The 10,350-nt window shown below is 42.4% G+C and overlaps 1 long non-coding RNA gene across 1 annotated transcript in view; it reads left to right on the top strand.

Annotated features, from left to right (window-relative positions):
• LOC107181880 overlaps positions 1 to 6,895 on the top strand; it is a 24,041-nt gene extending 17,146 nt beyond the window's left edge. Inside the window, exon 3 of the long non-coding RNA XR_001512591.1 lies at positions 6,827 to 6,895. This is a non-coding gene — a long non-coding RNA (uncharacterized LOC107181880). The remainder of the gene's footprint in view (positions 1 to 6,826) is intronic.
• The last annotated feature ends 3,455 nt before the right edge of the window (positions 6,896 to 10,350 follow it).

Raw genomic sequence — 10,350 nt, 5'->3', positions numbered from 1 at the left:
TGGGTCCTTTATTCTCAGATGGGTCTCCTGTAGACAGCAGACATATGGTCATGTTTTCTTATCCACTCAGCTACCCTAAGTCTTTTTATTGGGGCATTTAAACCATTTACATTTAAAGTTATTATTGACTAGAAACCTGGTGCATGAAATTTGTGCACCCGGAGGCGGGGGTGGTCCCTCAGCCTGGCCTGTGCCCTCTCGCAGTCCGCAGTCTGGGAGCCCCACAATCGATTGCCCTGCAGAGTGTGGCCTGGATCTCCCTCTGCAGGGCAATCATGGGGCGATGGCGTGGCTCCCCTAACCAATTGCATCACACCCGCCTTGGCTAGCCTGGCACCAGTGTGTGTCATAGCATGGTTGTCTGGATGGTCATTCTGTTGTTTGGTCGTTTGGTCGATTTGAATATTACACTTTTATTATTATAAATGGGTACTTATTTATTGCCATTTTATTCTTTATACCTATGTTCTGCTCTTCCTTCCTTCCTTCCTTCCTTTCTTCTTAAAGAGGCTCTTTAACAGTTTTTTCAATACTGGCTAAATTTTAAATACCTGTAAGTAGTTTTAAATACCTGATAGTTCATTTGATTATTTTTATTTTCTAAAATAAAAATACCTTTGTGGAATCTTTTAATAATGATAATGTAGGTGATAAACATATTTCTTCATTATTAATAATATCATTTTATTGCCATAGAGAAATAGCAATAACAGCTAATGTTATTGAAGACTTACTCTTTGTTGAGCTCAGTGTTAGGAGGCAATATAGAGGCCAAGAGCTTGGGCTTTCCTGTGTTAAAATCTAGGCTCTGTTAGTTCCTGGCTATGTGACTTTGGGCAAGTTACTTAACCTCTCTAAATATGTAGAATAATGATAGTACTCCACAGGGATATTATGCAACTTAAGTGAGTGACTATAAAAATATGGCTGGGGTAAAGTAAATACTCAACATGTTAACCCCTTATTGTTAAATGCTTTTGCTGAAAAAAGGAAATGAGGTCTCATTGAGTTGCTGTAACTTGTCCAAGGCCACACAGCTAAGAGCACAGTGGGAGCTGGGGTTAAAGAAACTCATTTCTCTGAATGCCCATCAAAGAGCCTGACACATAGGAAATAGTCTCTAAACTGTAGTTACTAGTACTTTTTCCAGCTCATCTTTGAGAGGAAGTGTGTGGAAATTATGCCCCAGGAAAAATTAAAAGCAGAAATTAGGCACCTTCTCTTTGCTCTCACTTTCTATGCTTTCCTTTCCCTTCTCCCTCCAGAGTCCCTATCAAGTCCCAGTTTCAGATAATCCCTGCTCTGCGCCAAGTGATAACTGAGCTATTAGCTGGTATTTAGATAAAACCTTCCCAGGTCCATTTGCATTTCACTGGGGAATCCCTGAGACCCCAGTGGCTCCCTCATTCAAAGCATTTCCGGGGCTTTGATCTCTCCCTCTGGGAAACTCTGGAGATGTCCCTTTGAAAGCCTTCCTCATCTTGGCTGAGGCCGCATTAATTAACATCTTGCCTCAGCAAGATCAGTGTGCCTAACAATGCTTTCCATTGATCATTTCTACTTCGGGTCAGAGGAGATGTAGGACTGCCCCAGCAGGGGGGAAGCAAGAATGTCAAGGGCAGCAAGGCAATTAGAAGGTAGGAAACGGACAAAAGAGAGCGCGCGTGTGTGTGTGTGTGTGTGTGTGTGTGTGTGTGTGTGTGTGTATCTAGTCCCAGATGGTGCTATTAGTGTAGTATGATATTAACACTCATGTTATTTAGTTCTGTTCTTATAGCAGTCCTGAAAGTCTGGTGCCATATTCCCAATTTATGGACCCTGTAATATAGTGGGCATCTGCTGTCTTTTCTTATCCGACCTTTGCCCCCTTCTTCTGCTATTAGCACACAGCTTAAGTAGAAATGATCTCCTGTCAGCTCCTTGTGCCTGAGAACTGGCCAGTTTGAACATCGTACCCCTCTGGCCTCTGCAGTTGGTTGAGGGTGCATGTATGAGGCCAATGAAAAGCTGACATGGAACTTCTGTTGGAGATTCAGGCGCCCGCTCGTTTTTTTCTTTGGCTTGGTGAGCACAGGCTGTATGTAGAATGCGAGCCTAGAGGAGGTAGAGGCATCCTAGCCTGCCTGAGAATAATACCGACTCCAAGGAAAGAGATGGGGAAAGAGGAGACTAGATTTAGTTGTCATTGGAGTCTCTGAATCCAGACCCCCTCAAGCCAGAACATCCTTGGACTTCTCAGTTTGTGAATCAGCAAAGTCCCTTTTGTGCTTAGTCCAGCTTTGGTCTGGGTTTTTGTATCTTTTAATGGAAAGAATCCTGTGAGTCCATTTTAGAGAGTGCTATGGACCACACGTTTGTGTCCCCTCAAAGTTCATATGTTAACACCCTGGTGATGGCATTTGAAGGTGGGGCCGTAATTAGGGTAGATGAGGTCATTAAGATGGGACTCTCATGATTGGATTAGTGTTCTTTTAAGAAGAGGAAGAGTCTAGATCTCTCTCTCTCTCTCTCTCTCTCTCTCTCTCTCTCTCTTTCTCTCTCTTTCTCTCCCTCCCTTCTACTTGACTGTTTGAAGATTCAGGGAGAAGGCAGCTGTCTGCAAGCCAGGAGAGAGCTCTAACCAGGAACCGAATGGGCTGGCACCTTGATCTTGGACTTCCTGGTGTCCAGAACTATGCTGAATAAATGTTTGCTGTTTAAGCCACCCAATCTGTGGCGTTTTGTTATGGCAGCCTGATCTGACTAAGACAAAGAGGATATATGCCCTGTGTAATTTACACAACTAGTGAGCAGTGGAGCAGGATTTGAACTCAGGTCTCACTTGGGATTAGAACCCAAGTCCATGATACCTCAGTGGAAATAAGAGCTCTGCTGGAGGGAATAGATGTAGCGGATGTTGACTTTAGTTTCAGCTGGAAGTGAAAGGTTGGGTTCTTTTTTTTTTTTTTTTTTTGAGTTGCATAGTCTTTATTGAGGTGATGACTTTCAAGATGATATTTGGTGGATGTATTCATACTTCCATACTTAGAGACTTAGTAAAAGTATTACAAACCCAGGGAAGACTCATCGAGTCCATGGTGGAATTCACTGACTTTGTGTAATATTGCTGGGGTCGAACCCCAGCAGGTCCAGGGGTCCCCAAAGGTGTGGACGGAGTCGGCAAAGAAGGAATGACACGGAGACAGCGTTCAGTTGATCAGCAGCCTTGCCAGGATCTTTAGCCACAATCTCCAGCCAAGTTCTGTGCCCATGTTCTCTTGCTAGGTTCTCCAGGTTCTTCAGCCAGGTTCTGTAGCCATGTTCTCTCGCTAGGTTCTCCAGCCAAGTTCGGTTTAGGTTCTCCAGCCAGGTTCAGTCGTCAGGTTCTGTAACCGGGTTCTTCAGCCAGGTTCTGTCTAGGTTCTCCAACCAAGTTCGGTAGCCAGGTTCTGTCCAGGATCTTTTGCCATCTTCTCTCCAGCAAAGTTCTTCTGTCTTCTAAGTTCTGTGTAGGTTCTGTCTTCTAAGTTCTGCATCCAAGTTCTGTCGAAAGGTTGGGTTCTAAGTGGGCTCTGTAGTGGGCCCAAGTGCAGGGAGGAAACAGGTGGCTCTCAAAATGCAACTGAATTCACTTCACCGCTTGACTGAGTCAGTGTTGTTTGAACTTCAGTTGCCAAACTGAAAGAAAATAGTGATTTTTTTTAGCACTTACTATGTGGGAGGTACTATGCCAATCCCTTTGCAGGCAGCATCTCATTCAACTGTGAGAAACTCTGGGAAATATGTGTGTGTGTGTGTGTGTGTGTGTGTGTGTGTGTGTGTGTATTTTTACATATATTTTTATTGATTTTGTAGAGGAAGGGATGGGGGGTTGAGATAGAAACATCAATGATGAGAGAGAAGCATTGATTGGCTACCTCCTGTACACCCCACACTGGGGATTAAGCCTGTAACCCGGGCATGTTCCCTGACTGGGAATTGAACCATGACCTCCTGGTTCTTTGGTCGATGCTCAACCACTGAGCCACGCCGGCCGGGTAGAATTAGATATCATTACCTCCATTTGACCAGGTGATGAAAATGAGGCCCAGAGTCACACAGATAGATGGTAGAGCTGGGATGGAACCTGTTTTGAACAGAACTGTGTCTCCCCCCAATCATGTGTTGAAGCCCTAACCCCCAGTGTGACTTGCTTGCATTTGGAGCTAGGAAGGTAATTAAGGTTAAATGAGGTCATAAAGGTGCGCCCCGATCTGATCGGACTAGTACCCTTGTAAGAAGAGGAAGAGACACCAGAGATCTCTCTCTGGCATGCGAGGACACAGCAAGAAGGTGGCTGTCTGTAAGCCAGTGTTGTAATGTACCCTGCAAATCACACAAGGATGCCTTAAGAAGTCGAATTAAGGAGCCACATTTATTTCAAAGCTGGGACTACGAGGGGGCAATGCTCTCCAAATCTCATAGTCCCTCTTGGCCGAAACATCAGACTCATATAGGCAAATATCACAAAGGTATTGATTACATCTCGAGGTTTGGAATGAGGAACCTGGTTTGCAAAAAGCAGTTTGATACAGAAGCTTAGATTGAGCAAGTTAGTTACAAAGATTAATTATAGTTTCGGGTCTTGGGACCACTGAGTCAACGGAAACACATTATATGGAGCCACTGAGTAATTGTGCTGTCCTGGTCTCCAGGTGCAGGGGAATGTGTTTCAAAACTATCAATGGGGTATTCAAATCAATGGAGTATTCAATCGAATGGGATAACTTATATAAGTTCAGAAAATCAAAATAACTTTTCTATTATTTTAGCAAGCAAATAATTACAGATCAGCAGGGTTAAAATATTAAACAGCAATTTTTACCCAAGCATGGCTACCATGCTTCACCAGGAAGAGAACTCTCACCTGAAACCCACCCTGATCTTGGACTTTTTGCCTTCAGAACTCAGAAGAAAATGAATTTCCGTTGTTTAAGCCCCCAGGTTGTGGCCCTTTGTTACAGCAGCCCGAGCTGACGAATAGAGAACCGACGCCTGCGTGGGTCCAAATCTCATCTTTTTAACCCCAAGCCAGCTGGTCAACTTTGTGCATACTTCCCACCCACCGGGCCCACAAATTAAATGTGTAAAACAAGGACCCTTCCAGAGAGCGGCCGGAGGCTGGCTGCCTCCTCAGTGGTGCCGCACTTGGTCCTGGAGTCCAAAGCTGGAAGGCAGTGCAAGGCCAGGTCTACTTGGCAGTATGGATCCAAACCTTTCCGGCGGGTGCAAACTAATGTCTTCGACCTGCCATCCTCTCTGTCCCATGGGCTGGAATCCAACTCACCAGAGAGCTCAGACTCACCAGAGAGCACAATGGAACGCGTCGCCAGGACAGCTTTATTCTGTCTAAAAGGCCGCATTGAGAACTGGGCAGCAACTCTCCTCACTGGAAAAGGGAGGCATAATGGCGTGATGGATTAGTTCCTTGCAATCCGGTGACAGACTGATGGATAAACGCAGTGACAGACCCCACATTTTGTCTCTCTGCAAGTCTCCTCCAAAGAAAAGGTCTTTGTCCTTCCAGACACTCCCTGAAAATGGGATGAATATATGGCAGAAAGCCCCACTGTCTGGGTAACATGTGTTATTATTATTGTTATTGCTCTTGCTGTTGTGTAAGAGTCAGGATTCAGGTGCTCATACCCCAACGTGGAGTAATGAGGGTGCCACAAGACTCAGATAATGTCTTCCTGCGTCTCTCCCGTTTTGTTAGCTGCTGGATTGGCAAAAGGGGTGAGTCACCAGGACTTAACAAGGTTTTGGTTATCATCTTCTGACTACCTCCCTTTGTGGCCTAAATAAACAACACTGCACAATCAATGTAGTAAACCTCTATTCTCCCCCCTAAAAAAGCCTTATTTTTCTGCCTTAAAAGTATGTTTTAATAGTTTGGATTTTTTTTTATTGAGTCTAGAGAGTAAGGGCGAAGGAGAGAGAACTAGGAACATCAATGATGAGAGAGAATCACTGATCAGTTGCCTCCTGCATGCCCCGCCCCCCTCTACTGGGCATGTGCCCTTGACTGGAACTGAACCTGGGACCCTTCAGTCCGAAGGCCGATGCTCTATCCACTGAGCAAAAATGGCTAGGGCTGTCTGGAAAGTGTTTTAACTGAGATCCCAAGTTAATTCTGGAAATCCCATTTTAATTCTGGATCCCAATTTAATTCTGTGAGGGATCGTGCACCTTCGCAATTCTGGTGGGAAAGGGGTGCAGGAAGTCCCTTCGGTGGTAAAGGCAAACCTGGACCTTTGAGTCAAGGGTTCTCAACCTGGGCCCCACATTGGGATCACTGGGGAGCTTTATTTATTTATTTTTTAAATTGTGTTTATTGTTGAAGGTATTATAGATGTCCCCCTCCCTTCCTCACCCCCCATTGATCCTCTCTACCCCTCCCCTGCCTCTCCCTAGGCCTTCACCGCACTATTGTCTGTGTCCATGGGTTATGCATAAAGGCATATAAATTCTTTGGTTAATCTGAAACTAATTTTATTTTAATCCTTACCTGAAGATATTTTTTTATTGATTTTTTTTTGAGAGAGATAGATCAATGTGAGAGAGAAACATTGATTGATTACCTCTCGTATGCCCCCAGACTATAGGTAGAACCTGAAACCTCGGTATGTACCCTGACTGGGAATTGAACCAGAAAACTTTTGGTGTATGGAAAGTCACTCCAACCCACTGAGCCACCCAAACCCAGGAAAAGGTGGGGGTGGGTGTGGCCTCAGGACTGGTGGGTCCAAGGCCTCGACACTGTCCATTCTATTTTGCTCTTTCGTTTTTGCTTCTTCCTCCCCTTTAGATTCAAGCTCAGGACCAGCTTCTCCTAGAAGGCATTGCTTCAGCTGCTCTCACAAACATTCTTACCCACAAAGAAAAAAGGTACTTTTATCACTAGTTTCAATTGGAAAACGTCCTGAGGAAAAACTCTGAGTTTGTGTCATGTCCTCATGACGGGCCAGATTATTGTGGTCAGAGGGGTGGGCCTGTTACAGAGGGCGGTGGGGGGCCTGTTACAGAGGGCAGTGGGGGGTGTGATGCTGAGCAGACAAAAACAATAGCCACTGTGATGATGAAAAGTCAGTTGTAATAAAAGTGACTGTAGTTATTCAATGAATATTTATCAAGCCTCTAATATGGACCAGACATGGTTCAAAATACTACTTTATGTTATAAAATAAGAGATGGGCGTCACATTTAAAAAATATATTGAGGTAGAATTTACGTACAGGAAAATTTACCCTTTTTTATTGGGATATAATTCACTGAGTGAAATCCAACCTGTTTAAGATACGTAATATTTCATGTCTCCTGGTGCTATTGTAAGTGGTAGTTAAGATTTGAAACTGGGACGTGTTGGCCCTTTGACTTGGTTCTTTTGTGAATTTTGACAAACACATACAGTCATGTAAACACCGTAATCAAGACATAGAACATTTCAATCATCTCCCCAAATTGTCACCTGTGTCTTTGTCGTCAGCCCCACCTTCCACCCCCCTGGCAACCACTGACCTGTTTTCTGCCTCTGCAGTTTTGCCTTTTCCAGGATGTCATTTATAAGGAATCAGACAGCATATGGCCTCCTTCCATTTAGCATTTGAGATGCATGAAGTTGTTGAATGTATCAATAGTTTCTTCCTTTTTATTGCTGAGTCCATTGTATAGGTTTGTAGCACAGTTTATCCATTCACCAGCTGAAGGATATTGAGGTTGCTTCCAAGTTGGGTGACTGTGAAAGTGTGGCCAGAATATATGCACACGGGATTTTGTGTAAATGTGCATTTGTATTTCATTTGGTAAATGCCTAGGAGTTGGGCTGCTGAATCATTTGATGAGTATACACCAGTGATGGCGAACCTATGACACGTGTGTCAGAGGTGACACACGAACTCATTTTTTTGGTTGATTTTTCTTTGTTAAATGGCATTTAAATATATAAAATAAATATCAAAAATATAAGTCTTTGTTTTACTATGGTTGCAAATATCAAAAAATTTCTGTATGTGACATGGCACCAGAGTTAAGTTAGGGTGTTTCAAAATGCTGACACGCCGAGCTCAAAAGGTTCGCCATCACTGGTATATACTGAACTTTGTAAGAAATTTCCAAAATGCTTTCTAACGTGACCATACCATTTTGCATCCCCCCTTGCAATGTATGAGTGTGCCAGTTGCTCCACATCCTTTCCAACATATGGTATTGTCAGTTAAAAACATCGAAACCTCTCTGGTAGGTGGGCAGTGGTATCTCATTGTGGTTTTAGTTAATGACTAAAGATGCTGAGCTTCATTTTCTGGGCGCTAATTGGCCATTCTCATATTTTTTTTGGTGAAGTGTCTGTTCAAATCTTTTGCCTATTTTAAAAAAGATATATATTTTTATTGATTTCAGAGAGGAAGAGAGAGGGAGAGAGAGATAGAAACATCAATGATGAGAGAGATCCTGGCCGGTGTGGCTCAGTGGTTGAGCGTCAACCTGTGAAACAGGAGGTCACAGTTTGATTCCTGGTCAGGGCACATGCCCGGGTTGTGGGCTTGATCCCTAGTGTGGGGTGTGCAGGAGGCAGCCGATCAATGATTCTCTCTCATCATTGATGTTTTTATTTCTCTGTCTACCTCCCTTCCTCTCTGAGATCAATAAAAATATATTACAAAAAAAAAGATGAGAGAGAATCATTGATTAGCTGCCTCCTGCACGCCCCCTACTGGGGATGGAGCCTGCAACCTGGGCATGTGCCCTGACCAGGAATGGAACTGTGACTTCCTGGTTTTTAGGTCGACACTCAACCACTGACCTATACTGGCCGGGCTGTTTTGCCTATTTTTAAAAACTGAATTACTTGCTTCTTATTATTGAATTTCAAGTGTTTTTTTTTAAAAAATATATTCTGGATATAAGTCCAGATATAAGATATATATTTTGCATATGTTTTTCCCAGTCTGTGGCTTGCCTTTTCAATTCTCTTAACAGTGCCTACTGAAGAGAAATTTTAAATTTTGGTCAAGTAAAATTTGTCAATTTTTTCCATTCATGGATTATGCTTTTGGTAACGCATCTAAAATATCTTTCTTTAACCCAAGGTTATGAAGATTTTCTGCCATGTTTTCTTCTAGGAGTTTTATGAGTTTAGGTTTTATATTCAGGTGTATAATCCATTTTTGAGCTAATTACTACAGATCATGTGGCATCTAGGTTGAACTTCATTATTTTGCTTATGGATGTCCGATCATTTGTTCCAGCGCCATTGAATTGCTTTTGCACCTTGTGAAAAATAAGTTGCCCATATTTGTGTGACTCTATTTCTGGATTCCCTATTCTGTTCTATCGATCCATGCATTTATCTCTTCACCAATACCACACAGTCTTGAATACTGTAGCTTTATAGTAAGTCTTGAAATCAGGTAGTGTGCATTCTCCAACTTTGTTCATCTTAAATTTTATTTTATTTTACTATTCTAGTTCATATGCCTTCTTATATAAATTTAAGAATCAGGTTGTTGATTTCTACAAAAAATCCTACTGGGAGTTTGACTGGACTTGAATTGAATTCATACTTCGGAAGAATTGGCACCTTAACGATATTGAACCTTTCAGTCCATGAACACAGTATTTGTTTCCATTTATTCAAGTTATCTTTGATTTCTTTCATCAGTGTTTGTCAATTTCAGCATACAGATCTTGCACATATTTTTTTCCCCTACATGTTTTCTGTCTTTTGATGCTATTTTAAATGCTCATAGGTTTTAAATTTGTCCCAACTTGTTTTTCAAAGTTATTTGGCTATGCGAGGACCATGGCTTTTTCATATGCAGTAGAATCGTCCCTTTGTCCAGCGTCTCCACAAGGTAGATGCTCCCTGCCCATTAGTCACTTAGTAGCCGGCTTGCTTATCGGATTGACTGTCCTGGTATCACAATGCTTGTGTTCAAATAACCCTTATTTCACTTAATAATGCCACATTCACATAAAGTTCATTACAGTATATTATTACATATTCTATTTTATTATTAGTTGTTAATTTCTTACTGTGCTTAATGTAGAAATTAAATTTTTATAATAGATATGTATGTCTAGGAAATAATAGAGTTTATATAAGACTTACCATTTCAGGCATCCTCTGGGGGTCTTGACAAGAATCCTCTGTAGATAAGGGGAACCACTGTTCATTTTAGTATCTGCTTTCTGAGAAAAAGGCTTCTGGAATTTTGATAGGAATGGTGTTAAATCTAGAGATCAATTTGGAGGGAATTGCCACCTTTATCATACAGGTCTTCTCATCCTTGAACACGGGATGTCTCTCCAATTATTCAGCTACTTGTAAATTTT

This window comes from Myotis davidii, unplaced genomic scaffold (assembly GCF_000327345.1).
Source record: "Myotis davidii unplaced genomic scaffold, ASM32734v1 scaffold554, whole genome shotgun sequence".
NCBI lineage: Eukaryota > Metazoa > Chordata > Mammalia > Chiroptera > Vespertilionidae > Myotis > Myotis davidii.
Note: the sequence above shows the minus strand (reverse complement) of the source record. Positions and strands in the feature narration are given on the sequence as shown.